This window comes from Amblyomma americanum, chromosome 4 (genome assembly GCF_052857255.1).
Source record: "Amblyomma americanum isolate KBUSLIRL-KWMA chromosome 4, ASM5285725v1, whole genome shotgun sequence".
Taxonomy (NCBI): Eukaryota; Metazoa; Arthropoda; class Arachnida; order Ixodida; family Ixodidae; genus Amblyomma; species Amblyomma americanum.
In genome coordinates this window covers 79687914-79715259 of record NC_135500.1, presented here as the reverse complement: position 1 = coordinate 79715259, position 27346 = coordinate 79687914, and positions in this window count along the sequence as shown.

The window sequence follows — 27346 nt, the reverse complement described above, 5'->3', positions numbered from 1 at the left end:
ACCCCAACCAAGCTGTAAGAGAGGGGATAAAGGAGGGAGTGAAAGAAAGGAAGAAAGGAAGAAAGAAAGGAAGGTATAAATAAATAAATAAATAAATAAATAAATAAATAAATAAATAAATAAATAAATAAATAAATAAATAAATAAATGGCGTTGTTTTCATGCGGTGAGCATCACATTGGCAGTGAAGGCAAAGGCGTGCGGACGCTGAATACTCAAGCGCATTTATTTTTGCAGGTTGGTGGTTATTTATTTGTCTTCTTGTAAACGACGTCATTGCATTGCCGTCGCTGTTGCTGCGATTGTGTTGTAGTTTGCTGGTTGTGGTTGGAATTGGGCTGTCGTTCGATTGTCCTGGCCGAGTTACTAAGCGCTAAAATGGGGGACCGAAAAACGGGACCACTAATTGAGGTAACTAAGGCTCTTGCAGTGAAACCTCCAAGTAGGATCAAAGAAGTTGTGAAAGTACTAAAGGAACTAGTAGCTAAGCTGGATGCGTTTGCCTCTGGAATGATGACTAATGCACAAAAATGTGGAGCTCAAATACGGGGATTTTCGCTGGACTCACGGGCATAACGCAATCGATCGATTTCATGAATGAAGGATTCGAGTGTTTTAAGGGTGATTTTGAAACATTTCCTCGTGAGCTTGCTGAGGTGAAAGCGCAAAATGTTCAGTGTCAAAACACCAATGTAATGCTCCGCACAGAACTAAAGGAAGCTAAGAAAAAAATCCTGCAATTAAAACAATTATGTAGGAACTCAAACCTCGAGGTCAAGGGTCTACCAGTTGTCCAGGGTGAGAACCATTTAAATGCTGTAGAGAAAGTGGCTACTTCCCTGGGTGTGGATATTGCCGAATCCGATAATGACATTGTTCATAGTTCACTCTAAAGATAAAGACAAGCCGAATGTCGTGGTCAAGTTTGCATCCAGGTCCGTCCGGGACAGGGTGCTGAATGCCGCTAAAAAGACTCAACTGAACGTTGGCCACCTTGGTATCGACGGAGAGCATCCACTGTATGTCAAAGAGCATCTGTGCGTGGAAACTAAGGTACTCCTCACTAAAGCGAAGCAAGCAAAGCGGGACAAAGGATGGAAATTTGTTTCGGTGAGGCGGGGGAAGGTTTTGATGCGCAGAACAGAAAATTCCACTATATTACACGCCACATGTGAGGATTATCTGTTGAATGTTGTGCGAGTCTGCTTTTCCTATTTTTTTGGTGAAGTGGAAATTGCTTGTCCTTCACCATGGCTTTTTCATTTTCTGAAGTTGAAGAATTGATGCACGATAAAAGTTCTTTTCAGTTTTTTATTGCAACGTACGCAGTGCTGGAAAATCGTAAATGGTTTGGTTGCACATTTGTCAAGGTACGAATCATCTTTTGATGCCATTGCATTGAGTGAAACTTAGCTCAAGGATAATGAATCAGTCTGTCTTCCTGGTTATAAATTCTTGTCTCGACCTCGTGAATCCCATACGAGTGGGGCGGGGTTGCACTCTTTGTTAAAGATAACCTGGTCTACCAAGTGTTGACCGTGGCAACTCTTTGTGATAATTGTATTGAAACACTTTTTATAAAGCTTTCCAGTGGACTAATAGTTGGGGTATTTTACCGGCAACCAAACGCATCGATAACAATCTTTCTTCAAAAGTTTTAAACAATCTTTCCCGAAATATTTGGTGAGAAATGCAATGTAATCATTGTGGGAGATGTTAATATTGATCTATCATCCGACACACAGAATAACTATGCCCTTCTCTTCGAATCGTTCGCATTGCGTAATCTCATCTCAGAACTAACCCATATAACGAGTACCTCATGTACTTTAATAGATCATGACCTGTGCAACATTCACACAGGTGTGAAAACTGGTACTTGTGCTGATATGATTGCTGACCACCTGCCGATTTTTGTCTTATTTTAAACAGAACAGCAAAAGCAGACACCACTTAGCAAAATGCGTACTAAAATCAATTGCGTTTTACTGCCCAAAATGCTTAAGCAAACCACTTTTACTTCGGCCTATGACAAGGATGTTAATGTTGAGTACACACAATTCTTAGCTCTTCTAAAAACAGGTATTACCCGGAGCTCTACAGCGGCCACTAAAAAATACAGCCAGCCAACATGTCCCTGGATGACAACTGAGATACTAAAGAAAAAGGATTAATGTTACCATAAATGGAAGCAACTAAAAACAAACGACTATTATCTAAGCCAGTTTAAACGCTACTACAACCTATCTGTGTCTCTTATGAGGAAGAGGAAGAAAGCATATTTTTCGTCAGTTGTAGATGAGACTCGGGGTAATACGAGAAAAATAGGGGACATAGTTGATGATCCACTTCGTAGGCAGTTCTAGTCCTTACACGGCTGATAAAGAAAGCATTACATAGCAACAAACTGGCCGTAGTTGTTTACTTACACATATCAAAAGCCTTTGACGCGGTTCACCATTCGATATTATTACAGAAAATAGAGACTTATGGTGTAAGGGGGAAATTTTATGTTTTAATCAAAAGTTACTTTTCTAGTCGAGAGCAATGCGTTGTTACCAGAAACTATATCTCCGCTCCTCAAAAAATCACACTTCGCGTGCCGCAGGGCTCTGTACTCGGGCCCCTCCTTTTTCCTGTATACATCAATGATTTTACATTGTTTCTGAACTATTCTGAAGCTGTTATATACGCTGATGGCTCTGGACTATTTTTTACAGGAGATACATTAGAGGATCTGGAGGGCAAATTGAACGAGACACTTAGTGAAATTTCCGAGTGGTTCGTAAACAATCGGCTCACACTTAACACCGAGAAAACAAAGTATACTTAATTTCACTCAAGGAAAAAGAATATTAGCTGCCATAAATTATTTCTCCCACACCCCACAATGTCTCCCACACTAAGTGCTTGGGCGTAGTGTTTGAATGAAACATGCATTGGAAGCAGGAAATTAAAAATGTTTCCAGTAATTTAGCTTATGGCTGTCATATTTTATTAATGGCGAGGGAATGTTTTCGTGCACCGATTTTACGCATATTGTACTTCGCGTATGTCCATAGTCACTTATGTTACTGCCTAGAGACATGGGGCGGCACCTATTAAACATATTCAGAATCAATCTTACGCTTGCAGAAGCGTGCTGTTCATACCATGACCTTCGCAAAGACAATGGACCTTAGCCGACCACTCTTTCAAGAACTGCGAATATTACCGGTATCAGTTGCATACAAACTAAAGATAGCTCAAATAATAAACACAGTAATAAGACCTAATCATCGAAATCCTCTTAGACTGTTTAGATCGCCGCTGAGACAAACAAGAGCCCCCACTAATAATAGATTTAACCTACCGCCTTGTCATAATAACACTTACGGTCAAAGGCTATTAGAGTACAATGGTGCCCAGATATGAAATGAGATTCCCGGTCACATCAAACTAAAACATAATTTTTCGGCCTTATTGAAAAACGTCTTTCTTGTCTGTCCAGAACTGTGGGACTAAATACGGTTGTGCTTGGTTTTGAACATTTATAAACCTATTTTTTCTTGTTTTCCAGAATATGTATGTGCTTAACATATTTGCAATGCCTCTATTGTAGCATCTCATGCATGTCTTTCTTGCACATGTATTTTGAATGCCTGCTATTTTTTTAGTGAATATCATGTATTTGGACCTTTCACTAGCCAAGCTGGCTATCGGTCTAATCAAGTTTTGATGTACTGGTTTTGCAAAAGAAATTGATGATGATTATGAAAAAAAAGAAAGAGAGAAAGAAAGAAAGAAAGAAAGAAAGAAAGGAGGAAAGAAAGAAAGAAAGAAAGAAAGAAAGAAAGAAAGAAGGAAAGAAAGAAGGAAAGAAAGAAAGAAAGAAAGCAGGAAAGAAAGAAAGAAAAATGAAAGAAAGTAAGAGTTGCTGTAGAGGAGTGTAGGGTTTCTTTGACGTGCGCTGACATTGCACAGCACACTGGCGCCTTTTGCATTTCGCCTCCATCGAAACGCGGCGCCGCAGTCGGGTTCGCACTTGGCTACTCCGGCTCAGTAGACGAGCGCCTCAACCACTGATCCAGTGCGGCGAGATTAACTAATTAACTTCAAAAATTCAGATGTGCATGTGTGTTGTAATGTGTTAGCTTTTATGGCTCATATGCAGCTAAGACCATCAAGCGCCAAACGCAAAAACGTGTAAGTGCAGTTTTTTGACATCAGCTACTCGCAAGTTCCGTGGATGGTGGCGGCGCACACCGGTGAGGCCGAGAAACGCCACTCAGATGATAGGCCCGAGCAGGCGTGAGTGCGGGAGCTAGGACCGCTAGGACTTCGCAGTTTTTCACTTTCTTCGCGCTGCGCGTCAGCGGCGTCTTCAGTCTGCTTGCGATGGAAAAAAGAAGAAAGTACAAGACCGACAGGAAGATGTGCTGTGCTACGTGCAGCAGCGCACAGACCGGGAAGTGTGTGGACAAACAAGTCTGCATTATTTTCCCACTGACGCCCGTTGAAGAAGCTGTGGGCAATTAAGCTGTGAATGGAGAAACGTGTGACACCCCCGATGGAGGTGTGCAGTTCCCACGTTGTCGAAGACGACTTTTTTTGGAGCCATATTGCTAAGGGATGTGCTATTCATTTGACTATTATGCTAGCACAATTCGACTGTCTAGCGCAAATATTGTTACAGTGTGTGCGCGCAAGGAATGAGCGAGCGACAAATGCAGATTTCAGGATGTCGAAGGGAGCTGCAACGAAATGCGTCGCTAAGCTGGGAATTTAGCGTCAAGGCGCTCATTTGTGTGAATGCACAATCGTGAGAACATTTCGGTCCACTAACAGCTGCTCATTTGTATGATGGTACCCGCCGCTGTGGCTCAGTGGCTTTCGCGTTGGGCTCGTGATCGCGAGGTCGCGGGCAAAATTCAAAAAGCGCCCTTGTGCTGTACGATGTGAACTCACGTTAAATAACCCTACATGGGTTAGTTAACGTTACATTAATTCTACAATGATTCAAAGCCCTTCACTACGGCGACACCTCTCATCAGCTGAGTCGCTTCGCGACCTCAAAACCCACAATCCGCAATGTGATATCATTGATCCTCATTGGTAGCGTCAGGGAAAACACAAGCAGATGTGGGCACAAGCTTCTTGTTAATGTCCGCTTAAAGCGAATATTATTGTCTTAGTCACCCAATACGGCGCGAAAACAGCCCGCGAGACTAATGCAGGATAGCTATGATGCAGTTCAGCGTAGTGTGTGATGCCGCATTCTAGCACTGTTTTTTGCTGCCGTTTCATGCATGGAGTACCCCCAATGGAAGCAATATATAGCTGTGCTTAAACAGCTGTTTAAGGCAGCTGTCTTAATAGTGCCACGCATTGAAACCATTGTCCGAAACAGAAAGCGTAGCTGCATTGAGCTAGGAGGTAATTTTTAATTTACTCAACAGATCCAAACGCATGGACACCAGTTCACAAGAGGTTGAAGAAAACTGCTATCCCTTCACAATGCCTACCAAACAGAACTCATGACCATCAAGACCTTCGAAGAGCACAAGCATCAGCAGGCCGGGCTGCACGAGCATCCGCAGGGATATCCGCGGTAAGTTATTGTACAGACCTGATTGAGACATGGTTGCATTAGTGCCCAATTTCTTTATTTGGTGCTAATTTCACTCTTTCAAGCACTTTGTTTTAAATGTGTCTACGCTGTGCAAATTACAAGACACTAGAAGCAAATGAAGCATGCGCCTTTCTAGAATGTAAGGTACACAACAGATTACACAGGTTAATGCAGTAAGTTTTATTTCTTTGTTATGACATAGGAATGTGCATGTAGTTCAATCAATGTCATTTTTCTCAGTGATGATACCCGAAGCCAGTGGTGTCTCGGACCTGTTCTCTTCACCATTGGCCCCCTCAGATGGAGATGTACCTACAGTGATGTCTGTGTGAAGCATTGACTTACCACATTCGTCTGGTTTGAAGCATCACTTTTGTTCTGAAAATGCTCACATACTCGTTATAAGCTGTCGACACTAGAAGCAAATGAAGCATGCGCCTTTCTAGAATCTAAGGTACACAACAGATTACACAGGTTAATGCAGTAAGTTTTATTTCTTTGTTATGACATATGAATGTGCATGTAGTTCAATCAATGTCATTTTTCTCAGTTATGATACCCGAAGCCAGTGGTGTCTCGGACCTGTTCCCTTCACCATTGGCCCCCTCAGATGGAGATGTACCTACAGTTAGCATTGACTTACCACATTCGTCTGGTTTGAAGCATCACTTTTGTTCTGAAAATGCTCACATACTCTGTATAAGCTGTCAATTTCCTGCACTATTTTTGGCATCTCTCGTCATTCAGGTGACGTGTGCAGACTGTGACACTATCCCTTAAGCCTTCGTTAAGGGATATTGATAACATCCGCTGTGAAACACAGAGCCCCTGAGTAAAAGATTAACTTCTAATGAGCCACAGTGCGATGCTTGTGCAACTGATAAGTTTCTTCAGATATGTTGTGAACCTGCGAGATGCACTTACAGCTAAATATTAACATTGCAGTAAAATTATTCCTTTGCATGGCACATAGAAATTTGTGATGTAAAAGGCATGTTACTACCTTTTCCTACTTATTTTAGGGCTCTTGTTGTAGCTACATCTTTTTCTTTGGTTGGTGTGTAAATGAAAATCATATGGAAAATTGTTTTGCCAAGGTGTGCTTACCCAACCATCACAAGATAGAGGGAGCCTGGAAGCACCGATGGGCACATTTTTAGAGTTAGGAGTATGAATAATTGAAAATCATTTGTTCCAGTACCAAGTTTTTATGCCTGTTGCATGAGCCTCTCAGTGATAGTGCTTCGGGGTGTGCTGGAAAACACTAATAAGATTTGTTCGTGCTTAAGATGGGGAAAGAGGACAATCTTTGCTCTGTTTGTTGGTAATGAGGGGAGTTGTAAATTATAAGACGTGTTGGTATGTTTGGGTTCTGTATTTGTCAACCGTGCAGTTTTCAGTGTTTATTCTCCCGATGCTACTGCAGCAAATTGCAGTACCGGCAGCATGTTTCATTGCTTAATTGTCATTCTGCACTAAAACCCTGGCTCAGATTTAGAACGAATTTTCATATATTTCGTTTAATGCTTGCTCATAAATATCCTTCAGTACAGGTAGAAGGCGATCCTTCAGTACAGGTGGAAAGCATCTATTACATGGCCTTAAAAAATTTATTAGGGCAGAATATACCTGATTGGTTTCGCAATTTCAGGAGGAGCGGGTTGTCCTAGATTGCACAGAAGTGCGGTTGGAGAAATAACACTGTCAGTCTTGCCGCATCCTGACATATTCCTATTACACGCGAACGCGCACGGCTAAGGCACTTGTTTGGGTGTGACCTGCTGGGCTTATAACATTAATTAGTAATGAATTTGAACGCCGTGCATCGCATGAAGCCTGTGTGCTAAAGTCCAATGTGTTGGACAAGTTGGAAATCCTTTGAAGATGACTTAATGGCTGCTAAACGCTTTTGCATTGACGACATGTGCACAAAATTTGGCCTTGGTGTGGTACAGCCACCATTCCTGCGATCTCAAGAGCAGTTCTCAGCTGGGGATGCAACTAAAACAGTTCACATTGCCAGAGCTCGAGTGGATGTGTAGAGTGCCAACCAATGCATGAAGGTGATCAAGGTGCTTAGGGGTCCTGTTCCGTGGGAGCTAGTTGGGGCGCTCGACCAAATTATGGTTATTATAGCAGGCATTGTTAACCTGCCCGCTCCCATATTTTCTCCAAAACGGTTTAGTGGAGGCGTCTAGGTGCAGTGAATCTTTCAATGTAATTGTGAATATTGGATTCTAAGGTTAGCACTACGGTCATAATTTATTTCACTGTGTTCAAAATACCTTACTGCAAATCAACCGTCCGAAACTAATACTATTGTTTGCTGTGCCTTTTTAACCACTTAATGCAGTTTATGAGGCTTCATACGACCTGTCATTATAAAGGAATGATTTAAACATAAAATTCGTGTAGCTCCCATTCTCAGCAAATTCAGGCCAATATCGCCTGCTTGCAAATGTCTCCATGAGATCGGTCGCGTTTGATTTATGGGATTTCACGTCCTAAAGCGACTCGGGCAATGAAAGGCTTCGTAGTAGAGGGTTCCGAAATTTTTACTGCCCAGGGTTTTTTAACATGCGCCGACATCGTGTAGTATACACGTCCCACCATTTTGCCTCCATCAAAATGCGGCAGCCGTGACTGGGTTCATAGCCAGCAGAAAATAACTTCAGGCCCAAGTATGATTCAAACCAGCACTGGCACCAAAAAAGCACCTTCAGTTTGTCCTTACGCGGCCAACTTTGCTGAAGCCACAGCTTCTCTAATGGTGTGTTTTACTCGTAACATCTTGCAATGTGTGTCGTCCTCATCTTTCATCTGTTCCTTCTGTCCTTCCAAATGCTTGGAGCCAGTTGTGTGTACTACTGCCGCTGTGCCTGTGCAATTAAGCCAGTCAAGCCAAGAGATAGAAGACCTCGGCTAGGTATCTGCAGCTTTCTGTATTTACACATGAAAGCGAGAAAAGGAGCAAGGAGGCCAATCTCGTCGCTGAGACCAGTAAAGAGTTAGTGAGTGCTTTTGCGTGCCGCACAGCAAAACTAAAGAGGGATGCTCAGCGCGCTGCATGTCAACAGCAGCCAAAGCAGATGAACGCACTGGCAGATAAATCACATGAAGCGGCGAATGCATGCGACCTGGTGATATCAGGTAAAGACCATAGCCTGTACTGATGTATGCCATCTAGCATGACATACTGGAAAATGCTTAGCGTACTGTGAAGTTCTATGCTCAGAATTTTGATGTAGTGTTCAGTGCTGGGCCGACATTATTTGTCCTGATTTATTCATTATTTCGTTATTTCGTGTAATTGCATTCTTTTATTATGCTTGCCCAAGTTGTGATAGTGTGAAAGTCAATTGCTATGTTGCCTGTTGTTCTACTCTGTTTTAGTAAACATTCAGAGCATCGTTTCCATTCTTGTGATGTTTAGTGTAGCCAATAAGGGAAACAATGTCATTTACGCTAGTTTATTTCTGCAGAACATTCTCTGTATAATATGGTGAGTGTGTGCTTCTTTTTTGTGCAATGTGGATTTCATTTAGCCTGTGCACGTCGCATTGCTTTTGCGCCTTTCATATCATACTAACCTTCAAGGTTATAGCAGTGCATTTGGCGCTTTTTAATTATCTTTCTTGGCTTTGACGTTAAGATAACGTGATCGTGATGCGCAGAAGTTAGCTTTTGCAAACTGCCATCACACATGAACTTGTGTTCTGTCAATTATGAAGTAAATTCATATGGAAATAAAGCCTTAAATGAGAGTTGTAGTTCCATACAACACACCTTTGAGCATTTACCCTCGAGGCAGAAAATCTTGCTGTCAATGAGTTCTAGGGCATGCACTTTGGAGTCACACGAGTGATTTTGAAACTTATCTTTTATAGCTGTCTTGGGATACGTTTTTTGTAAGCCATACCGACAGGCTAAATATTTTTGAAACTGTTTATTTTTTCTTAAAGTATATGTATTTTTTCACCTTTGCTATTGGTGCATACAGCTGTATGATCCTACTATGTACAAGGCCAAGGTATTACACCTTTTCTGCACTATCTTGAACCTTCCGTTAAGTAGCATTGCTTGTGTTTTCAGTGCAACAAATAGAACACCCACAGGTTCTCTGTGCACTGGAATGAACATATTTATTCAAATTGCAAAAAACACGCAAAGCAGTCTTAATTCGTTACCAACGGCGTTTCTTAGCGTAGCAACTCAACCCTATGCAACTTTTTCCAGCTTTGGCAAGAGATCTTTAAAGTACACGAACTGCGGTTAGCGTACAACTCGCCGTGGTGGCTCAGTGTTCAGGGCGCTCGACTACTGATCCGTAATTCCCGGTTTCGAACCCGACCGCCGCGGCTGCGTTTTTATGGAGGCAAAACACTAAGGCGCCCGTGTGCGGTGCGGTGTCAGTGCACGTTAAAGATTCTTAGGTGGTCGAAAATATTGCGGAGGCCTCCACTACGACACCTTTCTCCCTTTCTTTTTTCACTCCCTCCTTTAAGCCTTCCATTTCTACGTGGTTCAGTTGTCCGCCGATATATGAGACAGATACTGCGCAATTTTTTTTCCGCAAAACCCAATTGTTATTATTATTATTTTGCGTAGAAGATCATTATTGTTTTGGTCACATCGCACCGCATTTTCGATGAGTGACTGTACATTATAATACAAAATGAAGTGTGCCTTTCTAAGTTCAAAAGGAACATCCTAAGTTGCACTTGTGAAAAATGATTGTTATTTTTGTTCACAGCAAAATTTTTTACCATCTTTCGTGATGTATTTTAACTTCCCTTCACAGGCAATATCAATTGCTTTCTGAATTTTTCCTAGAAGGAGATTTTTAACCTCAATCAGGACAAGCATTCTTGAACACAATGCCATCAGGACTGTAGCCAAGCCAAGGGAGGAGAGGGTTCACAAGCAGCCCTTGATTTGTTACAGCATTCGATGTCATTTTCCAGCACTCTTCTTGAGCAGGTTCCTCGGAATCTTTCCCACTTGAGCAGCCTTGTTTCCTTGCAAACAATAGGCGAGCATTCCGGTCACTTTTTGCTCCCGTGATTGGTCTTCTTTTGGTAATAAAAATAATAATTGGTTTGGGGGGAAAGGAAATGGCGCAGTATCTGTCTCATATATCGTTGGACACCTGAACCGCGCCGTAAGGGAAGGGATAAAGGAGGGAGTGAAAGAAGAAAGGATAATAGGTTCCGTAGTGGAGGGCTCAGGAATAATTTCGACCAACTGGAGATCTTTAACGTGCACTGACATCGCACAGCACACGGGCGCCTTACCGTTTTTCCTCCATAAAAACGCAGCCGCCATCTTCTATTGGTAAAAAAATGGAATTATGCACGGCCCTTAGTTCCATTAATTCGCACTTGGCATTCTCTTCGCAACTTAGTAGTATTCTGGGAGGAGTGGGTTTCTGTGCAGACTGCTTGTTCTTCTGACACTTGTACATATCCCTTGTAACATTGATCCTCGGCTTTTGACAAATCACTGTACGAAAATTCGTATATTTTAAGTTGAAGTTCATCGGTGAATGCCGGCTCATAACAAAGCATTTTTCTGTATGGCATTACTCTGTCAACAGCCGTGTGTCACGCCGTGTTATGCTCTTCTGATGTTGCGGTGACATCAAGTGCAATGGCATCGGTTTGCTGAAACCTGCCATGAAAGGGCAGCGCAAGTGCACTGTCTGGCACTGCTGCAATGAGGCGCTGTCTTATATCGTGCAGTCTCTCCTCACTAATTTGCAGTTATGGCTGCGCCTGCACATGGCACAAATCCTTGAGCTCTTCTGCTTCGTACAGTGGCTTGTATTTTAATCTTCCTCACGCCCTTTTCATATCCGTGCATCTCAGATGCTCCCGGTTCCGTATGCCCATCCTGCAGATGAAGCAAGAAAAGAACGGAGGCGTTACTAAGCTAGTGCTTAAAAATATATTGCTTTAATGTTAAAAGTGGTACGACATTTGAAGAAGATTGTAAGAAACGTGCTTAGCGCATTTTGAAAACCATTTAAGCTCAGACCGCAGCGGTGGCCAAGTGGTTGAGCATCCGCCTCGTATGCGGGAGGTGCGGGGTTCGATCCCCAGTGCCGCCGGGTACCCACCGGTGATACAATGGGTACAAGCTTTCCCCTGGTCTGGTGCTCGGCTTATTTAGGGTGAAATGCTTGGGAAATGGGTCTCTGACCCCACCTTGAGAAAAAGAAAAAATACCTTGTGACATGGCGCTCTTTGGCCATAGCTGCCCTTGCGCCATAAAAATCCGCAATCATAATCATCATTTAAGCTCAATTGTGTTTCTTTGGAAAATAAAAAAAACAGTTCTCTCCTGTTCAAAAGCGTCAGCATTGCAATGACGTGTTTGCAGCGTTGTGATTTGACAGCTTTTAATGAACACTGGTACTGAAAAAAAAGGGGGAGGGGGGGAATGCACAATCAAATCTGGTAACTCAGCCGCCCTGATGGATGACTGGTCGTGATGCTTAGCTGCTGAGCCGAAAGACGTGAATTCGATCCCGACCGCGGCGGCCGCATTTCGCTTATGTGCGATGACGGTGCACGTTAAATAATTCCGGGTAGTTGAAATCACGGAGCACTCCACTACAGCTTTCTTGATAGCGTGAGTCGCTTTGACACGTTAAAACCAACAAGCGAAACCAAACACTGAATCTGCTTGCAAAGGGCAGTGATTTTCAATAATTCTTTTTTGCATGCCTTTCTCCCATCACACCACTGCAAGCGGGAACATCATTACGTGTGCCGAGAACGTGTAAGCACGGTGCCAAAAACGTACTATATGCAGAACACTCGAAGTTGCGTGCTGAAGAGCAAGTGAATTTAAACCATATCACACCAGTTTTGCTATGCACAAGACACTCTTGGTTGCGCGGTTATTTATGCTCGGCTGCCCACGTGGGCAAATATTTGTACCTGCTTTACAATTTCACTTCATTTCATCCGCTGAGCACCACTCGCACGCAGTACGACAAGAGTGATCGAGAGACAGCAATATGCATTGCCGCTGCTGCATGCACGCTCTTTTCACTCTGCGATTCGGCCAACGCTTGAGACCGCACTGCCTATGAAACTTGATCTTGGCGCAGTTATCGCATGCGTCGCCTAATAAAACAATTTATAAGCTAAATGTTGACTCACATACCTGCAATGAGGCATCTATTCAATAAACGCACTTCACTTCGTGCGGGTTCTTTTTGACGTGTGATGTTTGCAAGCAGAGGCCTTGCACTGTCACGCTCGCACGGAAGCAATACTTTAGGCCACAACCAATGAGGTGGCCGGCGTTGAGGACTTGTTTACCTTCAATCAAGCACCGATTCGAGTCTCCTCTTGTCCAATATGTTTCACTGTGTCTCCCAGACACAATGACTGTGTAAGAGAAGGTGGAATGGTTGCTAGCGAGCGAAGAGCACAATAAAAAGACCGGACGAAAGCTGCGCTCATGGACTAGACCAGCTATGCGGACGCACGAAACGTCTGTCGGGGAGCCACGGACAGACGGACGGACGGACGGATGGATGGATGGATGGATGGATGGATGGATGGATGGATGGATGGATGGATGGATGGATGGATGGATGGATGGATGGATGGATGGACGGACGGACGGACGGACGGATGGATGGATGGATGGATGGATGGATGGATGGATGGATGGATGGATGGATGGATGGATGGATGGATGGATGGATGGATGGATGGATTAATGGATGGATTAATGGATGTATGTATGTATGTATGTATGTATGTATGTATGTATGTATGTATGTATGTATGTATGTATGTATGTATGTATGTATGTATGGATGGATGGATGGATGGATGGATGGATGGATGGATGGATGGATGGATGGAGGAATGTATGTATGTATGTATGTATGTATGTATGTATGTATGTATGTATGTATGTATGTATGGATGGATGGATGGATGGATGGATGGATGGATGGATGGATGGATGGATGGATGGATGGATGGATGGATGGATGGATGGATGGATGGATGGATGTAAGGCTGAATGATCCCTTTAAATTGGGCGCTGGTTCAAGCCACCTAGCCATGACTTGTGGAATTTTACTCTTGTCTTGATTTTAGCCACCAATCAAATAACCTTCGCTTGGTTACTTCTATCCGCTTAAGTTGGATTGCCTGGCGCGTCACCTATCGCCTGTGGAACTTCCGAATACAACGATATGTGACAACATTAAGCTTAACATTCAACTATTAACGAATTGTAATTATTACGCTCAACTGTACTCGACATACCTTAGACATGCGGTTGGGCTAGAAATCAATTTTGGCCCCGTTATACGGAGGTCGATTTTTTGAAGGGGTGGACCAGATTTGTGGGCGACCCGTCGAAGTTTTGTTCACAATCGTCATGTTGATCACGCCCACATTTGGTTAAGCGTTCCGTTAGCCTGGACTAGCCTAGCACTGCCGGGTAGGGCGCATCATGCCTGTTGCTAAGGGCCGTTGTATGATCGTTTTTGAGCGGCTTCCACTCGGCGAGCGGACGACGGACCGGTCAGTCCAGACAATAACCGTCCGCCATGTCCAGCGAATGGTTGGAAAGTTGGTCAACTTCAACTTTCGAGCAGATGAGCGGGTCCGGCCGGAGAGCGCATTGCAGCTATTGGCTGCGTTTTCCGTGACGTCAGTGACGTCTCGAGCCCCTCCGCCTCGCTTCTGCCGGGGCAAGATGGCCGTGCATCGATTGAACTGCGGAGTGAGGCCTAGGCGGTGGCAGCTAAGTCGCGAATCGCATTATATTGGCCACCTGTTGATGTTACGAGTGTTCAGAGCGACTGCGAACTTTGCCGCGTGCAGCAGTGGCGAACGACAGTTCCCTTAGTTGAATTTTGTGATCATCTACACTGATGGAGTTGACAGTGCGCCTCTTCAAGCCGAGCCAAGACCTACGCGTTAGCGGTGTCACGAAGCGTTTATATGGGGATGTTTGTGGTTGTTGGAAGCGTTCCTAATTCCTGCGAGCATCATCACTGACAGCGGGGAGAAACAGCTGCTCAAGGTGAATTTCTTGTGCGTGCATGGGCTGCTTAGCACAGTGACAAGTGTCCGCGTAGTGAACATTATTGCGATCGGAGCGAGTGCTTTTCCGTCAAGGCAGAAAAGTGTGCTCCTTACAAAGCTCACGACAGGCGTCGTACGTTCCGAATGCTGAAGTCATCGTGGCGTTGTGCAGCTAGTCGCATTCGTTGCGATGGTTGCAGTGATCCCGACCGAAGTGACCACACGACGTTGTTTCTGCTACGTATCCATTACCATTTTGATCGCGATTCGTGCGGGCATAGTGCTCGAGAACTGCCGTGTATGCGACGTAATACGAGCTTGGCTGCACGGCGGTCGGTTAGTTTTCGGCAGCGATAAAAGCAACGCAGCCATCCTTCTGCGCCTTCATGCTTCATTCAGTAGATTTTATGATGATGAGTACTCTGGTTACGAATGGCCGGCGGAGGTGTGTAAACTGTGTGAAAACATTGGTGTGCAGTGCATGTGTATCTTCGGGAGCGTCATTTCTTTTTATTTCTGCCGGCTGTGCGGACATATGTCTGCAATAAATAATTGAGTCTTGAATGGGTGGCCGAACACATCTAGAATTTTGGTTTAGGCTGTGACAACATGGTACTACTCGATTGCAAACAAGAATCATTGCCGCATTTAAATCCCGGCTAGTTCACAGTGTAGAATCTCTAATACGCGCAAACTCATGACTGCTTTCCAATGAGCATTTCACTCTTCGTTACGCAATACAAAAAAAAAACTATGGCACCAGCTTATGGGATCGAAAATGTCCTAAGAGAAATAATAATAGAGCTGCGCATAGCAAAACAAGATAAAAGGAGGCACACAGAACGACACGAGCGCTAACTATCAACTGTTTATTTCTTGCCGTTGCTATATATAAATACATGAACCACAGCAAGAAATGGGAAAGTTCGATCAGGTCAGCTGATACAAGCTATACAAACCAGCCTTTCTCGGGCAACCATCGATTTAGAAAAGTGAGCTCTTTTGCTGATAGTTCCAGTGATGCCACGCTCACACACTTGTTGTCTGCACGTGAAATATTAAGAGCCTCAATATTCTCTCGAACAAGCTTATGAATGCGGCGGTTGATAATTCGACTCTTTTTGAAAAGGGCCATGCACGGCTTTGGACGGCCCCGTTTTTAGACTGGATCTTGCAGTGGCAACACTGCTGGCCTAGATGGCCCGATTTTCTCTCATAAATATTGCAATCATGTTCTTTTACTAGCAATTTACACATCTCCCGTATTGGCCAATATACTCATTGCCACATGACAACGATAAACGGTAGACATGACCCTCTTCACAAGTGACAAATCGTTTCTGATGGTCACTTACACTTTTTTTTTCTCTCTTGGTTCCTTCACGAATTTGTCATTTTGCAAAGCATAGACAGTTTTCTGGGCGCTAAAAACACAACTTTAATGCCCATTCGTTTTTCTATTTTCTTTAGATTGTCGGACGTCTGATGAATGTAAGGGATGACAGCTACTTTCATGCGATCCTGCTGTTCATTCGTACCTTCCTGGTTGTCGAACCGTCGTGTTTTTTTTAATTTTTGGAGCAATTCTTCAGCACAGAAACCATTAGTGGCCCAGGAAACCACAATCAGACAGTTGTCTAATCTGTAATTTCAAGCATTCTTGCATCATGTATTCGCATGAGTTTTTGAGCGCATTTATCAGGCAGTACTTGATGATGCTTCTTTTAACAAGTTTCGAATGATCTGATACCGCTGGCAGTAGGCCTTTTTTTTGAATGAGGCTCATAAAAATAACAGATGCGGCTAGCATGTCATTTACGTCTAAGGTGTAAGAACTTGGTAGAGTTCCTGTCAGGAAGCTTATGCGTCGAAATTAATAGGGTGAAATGTCTATTAATGTTGTCAAGCACATTTGCAGCGTCCGTATAAAAATCTGCCTTAGAGTTGCCAATGATGCTAAAGAAAAATCGGCCACAAATTTAAAAATTTCAACAACTTTGGAGCCACTTCAGCTTTTCTCTATGATCCTATAATGCTTTGCAAGAAAGAGGTAGCTGAAAAAAGGTGCAATACGTGAACCAATACAAATTCCACACTGTTGCACGTGAACACTCTTGTCCCAGGTAGCCAATGTTGAGCGCACCTATACATTCAGCAATTCTAAAATCCCACTCACACTCACTCCAGAACGATTCAGAAAGGAAACAGCTCCAAACGCGTCAATAGCCTGTTCAACACACACCACCAATTCATCCTCTGGCAAGGAGTAAAACAGATCTTTGATATCTATTGAAAAAGCCAATAAATTTTTATTTTCATTCTGGCACAGAGTTGACAACCTGTGCAGCATGTTTTACAAGTTAAGGGTAATCAATACCGATCCACGCCAAGTTCTTTTGCAAGACTCTAGCTAATCATTTCTGCCATGCGTCTCTCCAAAATTATTACACGAAGTGGGCACTGTTCTTTGAGCGTTTGAGCAAAAAATAATATGTCATGGCGGCTAATGATTTCTGTGACGCTAATGGTTTCTGCGGATGAAGGCCTGCTCCAAAAAATCAAAAAGCACGACCGTTCGACAACCAAGAAGGTACCAATGAAGAGCAGGATCGCAAGAAAGTAGCTGTCATCTATTACATTCGCCCGACGTCCCACAACCTAAAAAAAATAGGAAAACGAATGGGCATTGAAGTTGTGTTTTCAGCGCCCATAAACCTGTGTATGCGTTGCAAAATGAGAAGTCTGTGCGGTAACCAAGAGAGAAAAAAATGTATAATTGACCATCAGAAACGATTTGTCACTTGTGAAGACGGTGTTGTCTACCGTGTACCGTACGTAGTCTTGTGGCCATGAGCATTTTGGCCAAAGAGGAAGAAGAATAAATATCAGGTTAAAAGAGCATGACTACAATGTTAACGAGAGCAAATCGGGCCCCCTACGCTAGCACTGCCGCCACTGAAAAAAAAAAACAGTTGACAGCGCTCGTGTCGTTCTGTTAATCCTTTTCTCCTGTTTTCTTACGCGCTGCTCTAATATTATGGATCACCAACTCGCCCAACAAGCAACACCTCAGAACAAGTCGAGCATAACTAGTCCTGGTGAAAAAAATAAATATATATTATGAAAAACTTTTCCCATTGCTTTTTTTTTTGCTTTGACAACTGCTTGGCAATGTGTAGCTGAAGTGGGATCTTAGTTTCCATTGTTATCTGATAAATGCGGTGATCCTGAAGCGCCTCATGGGTCATAGCAGTGTTTGTTGTTGGTATTGCTTACGGTCCCTTTCGATTGGGAGATGAGCGCTACGAAAATGGATGATGTGTCACAATGCTATTGTTGCAGAGCAGCTCGTGAACTCGGCTTTACTAGGGTTAAGCGGTTGTTCAGCAGCACTCGCTGGGACAGCCGCACGAGTTTATTTAACAACACATTTCCGAAGCGTTGCGAAGAGGTCCCCGGTGCACATGCGCACGTATATCTGCTACCTTCATTTGCCTGTGACTGCTTGCTACGAACATGATTACTTGACTGCTGAGTGGCGGGGTTGGTGAACACAATCAGCTGTGTGTCAGCAGTGTAGAACGCTTCCCAGATTTCCTTAATCCTCCTTGCATTTTACACTAAGAAATTATTATCTGACATATAGATGCATATTTGCAACTTCCTCAGTGATCGGCTATGTTTCCTCTTAAACTTATCCATTCACATTCGTGTGGTAACGACAGTACTATTGCTGCACACATTCAAAGTTACAATAACAAGGCTTATTTTAGTTTTTTTAGATGTGCTAAGCACATTTGCATGGTGGTTGGCTCTGCAATGCCGACATTGCCCTGTTTCTGAGAGCCCTGTGGTATCAATGGAACTGTTGACCTGTCAAGGCAAGGACTACTTTTAAATTGAACCCATTCCCTTACCACTTGGATTGAATGAAATGGCTTTTGCTGCTTGCATTAGCAGATGCCCTGCTTTGCACTGGCGCCTAGTTCTAATTTTGCCCGCGGCGCATGCCTGAATCAGAAGCGTTGCCTGTTTATTTTATTCTGCGCTGTAATCTGTATAAAAAGTGCTAACCCAGCATTGTGGGCGGCGGGGGGGGGGGGGGGGGGGGAATCATCTATGAGGTTAAAATATAAGCAAACGGTTCTATTTTATTTTAAGCACCTTAATTCCTTTTGTGCAATGAGCAATCTAAGCCAGCATGTGAGTCACCGTGCGCCGACAGTGATTTTTACACTAGAAAGAGAAGTGTTATGGCAACCAGAAAGTGCGTGAGCTCGATAGAAGTCAGCGTGTCTGGCAGTTCACAGGTCAGCATATTATTTTGTACAGGCAGTGGGGCAAGCATTGTGATGGTAATTTCAGTGTGGCAGAAATGTATATGATTCACGCAGGTTTTGATTTATCTGCTCTAATCCAAAGATATACGTATTTACCCTCTGCACATTAATAGGACAGAAACACATGCGACAATGGGATGAACGCATTTTCACTCTGTCCACTCTGATCGGAGAGTTTCCATTTTAACAAAGCCTAAGCGCATTAATAAGTTTTTTCTCCAGAAACACTGTAAGTAGTTTGACCCCGCATTAGCGAGGCCTGGGCTAATGACGAATGGCTGAATATAATATAGTAAAATTATAATTTTGATTCTTTAGTTCCGATGATGACAAAAGCAATTAATCTCTGTTATTTTGATTATGTGACTAAAGAATTGCAATTATCTCGGAAATTATGAAGATGATTACAAGGATGTGTTCTATGGCAGAGCAGTTTGTTGGTTGAAAAATAGCTATTGGTTTTACCTGACACCACTTTAAACAGCAGATTGGAATGAGCCCTGTGGAGCTGGTTATGTCTGGAACAAAGACGACGTAAAACGACGCCACTGCATCGAGTAGCAATTCTTGCCCTGTGTTCCTCGTCCCTTAGCGCAGTTTCAACATGCCAACTTACATCCGGTTCACCCGAGAGCGCACTAGGATCATGTTTTGTGAAATTGGCAGCAAGCATCAACAAGACAGGACGCACTGTTTACGCACATCTAATGAATACCGTGCAGATAGCTTCCTGTCTCATCATTGCTTGGCCCATCTTTTATTCTTACCCATCATTACCCAGCACCTAGGGCCCTATTTGCGCCATTGCCATGTGCTACAAATCACCAAGCAAATTTTGTACTCTTGCTCTGCTAGACTGTTTTGGCCCATTAAGTTGTTTCATCTAAATTGGCACGCTTTTATAAAATAATTCCTGATATAGCCAACTTTCTCTTGTTCTTCACGACATGAAGCTTGACTGCAATATCCCCCTCGAAGCTTTTTTCTTAGCTTTGAAAAAGCAAGTGATTCGCTCATATATGTATGGCTGGTTTTCTCGTGATTTAACTTGTATACGAAAGCTCTCAATTGGATCCGAGCTTAAACTGACAGCTATCGGCAGATTTTCCTTGCCAATTCTCATGCTTGCTGTCTTTTCCTGCAATCTTGGGCGCCCCCCCCCCCCCCCCCAAGGCATTGTCCTTCGGCCTCAGCTTTTTATTAACTACACTATGTATTTGCCTTCAGTATTTTGTTACATGCCTTCACTGATGGCTATATGGGGTCTGTCAACTTGCAATAAATACCTATGCGTGAGTTATCCAACACGACATTTTGCTTGCTCTAGAATGGCCTGTTTGCTAATGTTACTACGAATGCACTAATATTTGTTTTATTTCAGCATAACTACATTTTGCCTACTTATAAGGCCGTATCGAGGTAGGTATATTAACTGTATACTGTTTCAAACCCTCAGCCATTCACATGGCGCGCAATGTAGCATGGTCTCACTTCATAATCCTTATACGCCCACCCACGACCTAGGATAGTTACACGGTTACACCATAACTAGTTCTCAGCATCTCCGTCTTCCAAGTTACCTGTGTTCAGGTCCCCTGTGTGGCTTCACCTTGGTCGTTCTAATGGCGCATGGCACAAACCTAATTTAACTACTATCCTGGAATGAGTTCAGACCTAAACTCTTGTTTATTTTCTCAGACTATTGTTGAAACTCCAGCATAACAGCACCGAAAGTGAATCTTCAAATTTCTTCAAGTTGTGCAGAAAGTACAGTTTTTTTTTAATTTGAACCATCACATAACCCACTAACCTGTTCTGACCCATGAATCCTTTTGCACTAGCCGCATAAGTACTGTTGAGCCTCAGTTAGCTCATGCCACTGCATTTCAAGATTTATTTTTGTTTTTGCCAATAAAGACTGGAATGCCTTCCACCTCACAAGGCTTACAAACCTCCAGTCCCTTGAGCTGGTCACTGCATAAATGCATGCAATAAATGATGCTGTCCGTCCACTGATTAAAGTAATTCCCTCAAGGCACAGAGTATTTGTAATAAGCGAGTAATCACTCACTGACATACACCAAAGCTCACCCATAAGCAACAAAGAAGAGCTACAGAGCTTTCCTTTGTAGCCGTATGGCTGTGCTTGGATGCTAATGGTTAATTACTTTTTATTAGCAAATTACAAACTTATCAAATTCCTTCTTGGCACATTATGTCAATGTTCACCACACAAGTTTTGTCATTTAGTACAGTTCATGTATGACTAATTTTTGAAATAAATTGTTCTAAAGAAGTGCTTAGTCGCTTGTTCAGCTTGGCAAACGAATACAGCGCTCTCTTATGCGTAAGAACTTTCCTCACAATCTATTTGAAATAATATTGGGGCAGATTTACAGAATAGTTTTGATGGACGGTGTACAGTTAGAGTTGCTCCAACTTGCACACTGTGCACAATCTAGGTTGAGCCAGCTGAACCGGTGCACCGATAAGATAAGCATGCATTACTGTGACAATCTGTGTCAGATTTTTCTTGGTGCTTCTCTTTTATCGTCTCTTCAGTGAAGCAACACACCGCCTTCATAACGTGGCTCATCATAACGTGGCGCAATGAGAATGCTACGAATGCATGTTTATGCATGTTACTTTTATATATTGAAGGTAGTGCTAACAGGGCTGTTGGTTCTTTTTAAACACAAATGCCGTCAACTTCAAGTTTCAGCAAACAGACACCAGTTATAACTGAAGCCATCACCCATTTTCTGCTTTTTTTCAACATTCTTCAGCCTAACTTCAAATTGGTCTTTAGCAAATTTCTAATGCCAATATGTGCCTCGGTTAGATTTTTTCTTTGAAAACCAGACTCTCAGTGAAGTAAGTATATTTTGCTGAAGATGTTGATAGTCAGCAACTAATAGCACACTCTAAAATTCAACATGTGTTGAGAGGTATAAACATCAGTTAACATTTAGCAATGCTCACTTTTACTGGCTAGATTGGGAACTGGTGACCTTTACATTCAGTCAGTCTACATTTTACTGAGGAGCAAAAATAACTCTCAAACATTGTTTTTAATTTTTATCCGCAAACATACGCATATATGCCTGTCACATGCTTAAATGGCCTAATTTTTATTTTATTTTATTGTGCGACATCATAACCGTTATACTTGAAATCCAATTTTACAAATTCTGCTTGAGATGGTGGTGGTTGATCGAGATAATCAGATTATATCATCATCGTATCCTGTTTCTCTAACTATACAAAGTATTCTTTCCCAGCCTAAACCAGGAGCCGTTGCCATGTAAACCCTCCAAATTGGTTCTTGCATTACCTCTAGCTGTAATTCAGTTTACAGGCTTCCACATCTCATTATGTTTATAATAGTGAGAAAGACGTGTACACTTTTATGCAATGCAAAGGCACCTACTCAGTTTGAATCCAAAGCGACATTTGAGAATACTTTGGAGTTGCAAAGACTATATACCAGCTTATTTTATGCATGGCGAATATGACCTGGCCTTCAGCAGAACTTCGCATATTTGTTTTCAGTTACTTGTTACATCGCATACTTTTCTTCACGTACTTGTTCTGAATAGCTTGTGCAACTGCAATATGAGCTCATGAATCACTGCTAAAGGACTACCTGATGGCCCGCTGTCACTGTGCAGAGCAAAACCTTGCACTATACCGAAGTGATACAGGACCAAGCCCCTTGCAGGCACACAGTGCTATTTCTATTGTGACCTTAACAATGCAATGAAAAACACAACAGAAAATTTACTATTGCTGCATTGTCACTGTTCTGTGAAATGCAGAACTACTTTATTTTCAATTGATTTTACCTGTTCGAAATATCTGGAAACGTGACAACTACTCATATGCATTTGCATTTGTGTTTGACAGCAGTGTGCTAAAATGTGAATTTTTAATGCTTGTACAAATCAGACACACCCACACACACAAAATATATATTGAATAGATAAGCATGCATTTCACATTAACAGTCAGCTGACTGTAGCTAGCTGGGAGGAGGTTGTTTACCATATTAAAGTCACAACTACTGTGCATATGTTTGGGACAGGCTGCAGTGCAATTATTTTTTCCTGTCACCAAAGCAAAAAACACCGCTTTGTGCAATTGTGAATAACTCACTAAATAAGTTTAGGCATGCAATCTTATTTATTTGAAAACTGTTATTACCACGGTTATAATTACGGATGGTTGTTAGCAGCGTGTACCGTGGCATGACCAGATTCAGAATTCGTAATAAGAATCGCTTCGTTGTACTGAAATCGTGAGGGAAGGGTAACTTTCAGAGGGGGCAGCCTTCAGTTATTTTGGCAAATCGTCGACCGCTATGAAAACATAGCGATCGAACGAAGAGGAGTACGGTGATCGCGACGGGACGCGCTTTTATGTCTCTTGAAGACAAATGGTGCACATATCGTTTCACACAACATCTCTTCAGATGATCAGGCCCCCCTGCGATGTTGCAATGTTTTTTCACAAAGTGGTTCGCGGCTGTTACAGTCGGCCGCACCCATACCCGTGCCATCACAGCCAACCACAATTTTACCTTCGACAAAAATCAAGCAGCAAAAAAAGTTGACGCAACGGATGGCTCGAGTACGCCGCAATTAATACGAATAATTTATACTGCAAGACATCTGCGTGTTTTGCTACAAGCACATGCCTGTACCGCCGCATGGGATTGGACGACATGCACAGCCGGACGCGCCAATCGGAATGCTGGAACCATCCCACTCGCTCGGCAGCGCCAAAGTGCTCGTACAACAAATTTCCGCCCCACGTCCGCCTAAAGGTCGAAAACAGGCGATCCGCTCGCCGTGCGGAAGCCGCTCAATACGATCGCACGGCGGTCTTAAGCGGGTTTTGACTTTTCTAGACTGAAGGTCACTTGTTTGTAGCGATCAGGTAATGTGTTGAACGGGGAGGGCGCATATATTAGAGCAATCGCTTCAAAAGTAGTAAGGTTTCAACGTAGCTAAACCGAGTATACGTGCGAAAGCATGTGTTAAGCATAGTTGCCTCATGGGTTTGCTTTGCTGGATCGTCGGTACGTCTGGAGACGGTATTAGACTCGCGTTAAGCTCTGACCGTGGTTAAGATGATCTGATCTCTTAGCGCCGCCGATGGAAGTTGATGAGGACGATGATGTGCAATGCACAGCGTTAGTGTTGCAGTTTAACACACGGCTAGATCGACTGCGGCGATAGCCGAGAAAAGCAAACTGATACATTATTTGTGGATTCAGCTCATTTATTAAAACTATGGTAACGTCCAACACACTCGAGAAAACTGTCTAAACCAAAATACTGCAAATCATTATGAATGCTGGGGATCAGTTTGGAGACAAGTCTTTATACATCCCATTCTCGTTTCTAAGAAATGCGTTGGGGTGCTTTCATTGCGCAAACTGAATACTATAGTAAGATACAGCTTAAGTCTGCAGTGGCGCTCCGCCCACATATAGGACCGGCATTCAGAATCCCTCCACGACAAAATTGTAGTCAGTGGTTAAAACTTCTCTTGTCACCTAAACAAGAAAATAATCAAGAGAAAAAGTTTTTAAGCTACAGAATTTTGATACGTGACTTTTTTAAAGAAGTCAAGAATTAAAAAGCTGGTTTCCTTTATTTTGTCACTGGCTAGCGGAGTAATACTGTACACCGCGGATCGTGGCCTAATGATAACAGCTCCCTTTTGAAATTGTATCCTACTATAGTAAAGGTCATAGTGACAAAGTAAAATTGTTTGCTTGAGGCCAAGGACGAATATAATTGGTAACAGCTGCTTCAGAACATATTTATCGTCTTTGGTAATGCTCGACATCAAATACACTTCGTAAAGGCCGTAGCGTATCATGAAAGAATGAAGCAATCCGCAATGAATGCACAAGAGTGGAAAATCAACTAACGTTATTTACGTTTCGGAAAGTCATAACAGACTGTCTTCCAGATCGGCATGGAACACAAGAAAGGAAAAATTCTAACATTTATGCTAGCTTCCCAAACCAACTACTGTAGTACCAAAGTACGATATCCGGAAGAACATTTTCAGGTGATGGTTCTCTTGAACTTTCCGCGTGGTGATGGAAGCAACAAATATGCATGTTCCAAATCTCCGACAATCCGTTAAAGTCACTTGTACCCTCAGGAGGAGCCACTACGTGCCTTAGGAACGTTCGCCCCTCGCCACATATAACACACCAATGAAAGAACACTCTTTCACCGGGTTCATTTTGGTTCCTTTTTTACACCTATACACGTGAGCGAAAACCTCGGAACTCTGCACCATCTTGTTACAATCCACCGCAAGAGGTTCCGTTGAGCCCTTTCTAGCGCATGTCATCAAGCAGATCGTTAGGAAGAATAACTTGCCTTCTGGAAGATCAGAACTCAGTGGTAGATGCTCCATACCATCGTGGAGACGGGATGCCTTGAATGCGGAAAAGGTGGTCTGAAGGGCAGGTATCTCCGGAAATATGCTTTTGGTGCCATTGAGCTGTAAGCATACCTGTCTGGTGCGATAGGATCGAGCGGTGGACTCATACAAGATGGAGTTGACGATGCTTTTGATGGACGCCCAATTCAGCCCCTCGTCGTCTATTGATCTCACAATCTGCAGCGCCATGAGAAAACCGAGGAAACCGTAGAACATGGCAGCCGTTCCATCATAGTAGTATGCAGGTGGAGCAGCCGCACCGAGCGCGATTTTCACATTGTTCAGTAAGTAGTCATAGGCAAAGTACAAAGAGAAATTGCTCACGGGTTGGCTCAGAGCGTCGCGGTAGTCCTGAGTTTGGTTCATTTGCGATGTGGCACTGCGTGAAGTCGCCCAGTGCGCAAAAAGATGCATTTTCTGGTATGTCCGAGTAGGTCTCCTCAAGCACAACATCGCTCAGGAGTGACCACGGCAGCCACATCTGCATCTGTGCAAGGGCCAGTTTCTGGGCGACGCGCGCTTTGCTCTCATTGTCCATCCAGCGGGAAGCGTTCATCTTGCTCGAAGCCGTGGAAACCAGGTTGATGAATGCTGTGGTGATTAAGCGGCGATCTTTCACAGTGATACGTGAGACAGTGGCGAGGGACAGGACCAGCACCTTGAACGATTCCTCCACGTGGTGTGCACAGTACGCCGGACGAAAAATCTCCACCTTTTGCTTGTTCCCAAAGCACGCGGTCATGAGGGCGGTCTCCGCAAGTAGAGAGTACAACTGCACCAGCTGCCACGCCAAGAGTGCCTTCAAATCCTGGTCACCGTATGTGACTAGGAGGCTGTTGAAAGCCTGAAGCAGCAGAATATCACTAAGAATGTCCTCGTCATCTGGCCATGCGAGATGTAGATCCTGGAGAAAGGCGTGAAGCAGGGGCAGCTGGGACCCGTGGACAGGGCGGCGGCCCCTGCACATTTCGTACATGGCCATAGCCTTTCTCCCTGCTTGAATCTTCGTGGTGCCCATGCGCAGCGTCTTACCAAACTCTTCGTACCACGCATAGCGCAGACTCTCTATCGTTGATTTGATATATTCGCCAAACTTTGCTTGCAGAAATCCGGAGCAAACGTAAGCCGAGAAATCGTCGCAGGGGTCTATCGCCGTGTTGACGATTCTTTCGAGCAGACTGGCGTGATGGATAAAGTCGGCGGTGTCGCAAAACTTGTCTTGCTCCATTAAGAAGGCGAGGAAGGCGAAAAACAGGACAGTGATGAGTAGCCCTATGACCATAATGGCTCCTCCAACTATTCGCCTGGGCACAATCTTTCTTGAAGTTGTGGTTTCGGTCTTCGCACTTTTTCTCTGCGGTAAAAATATAGCACATATTCACTCACATTTAACCCTTTTATTGTAACCTATCTGAGCTTAAAGGAAGAATGGGGAGCAATCGACTTTTTCCTGTATCGAGAGTGTAAAGCGTTCTAATCGTAAGGAAGCCACGCTCACCGAAAACGGGGTTTCATAAGCTAGAAAAGACCAGAAAACTAAACACGGGTGTCGCCACGAGCGGCCTATTCCCCCAAGTAAAAGGCATGCGTCGATATCGCCTATATCCTCCTTGGTCGAAACCGCTTTCGCACGGACGCCAGAGGCCAAGCTGAAGAGCCGATCACTTCAACACGGAGGTAAGCGGTTCTTTTCGGTTGGGGAATCATGGGTTTGAATCAGTTGGCGGTAAAATTTTACAATCCAATTTTCTTTGTGATTAAATGCATCTTTCTCTAACGGACAAACTCAATATAGCCAGAAAAAGCCAGATAATCAATTGTTACTGATCACAGTAACTAGATGTCGTTTGTGTCTTCTTAAA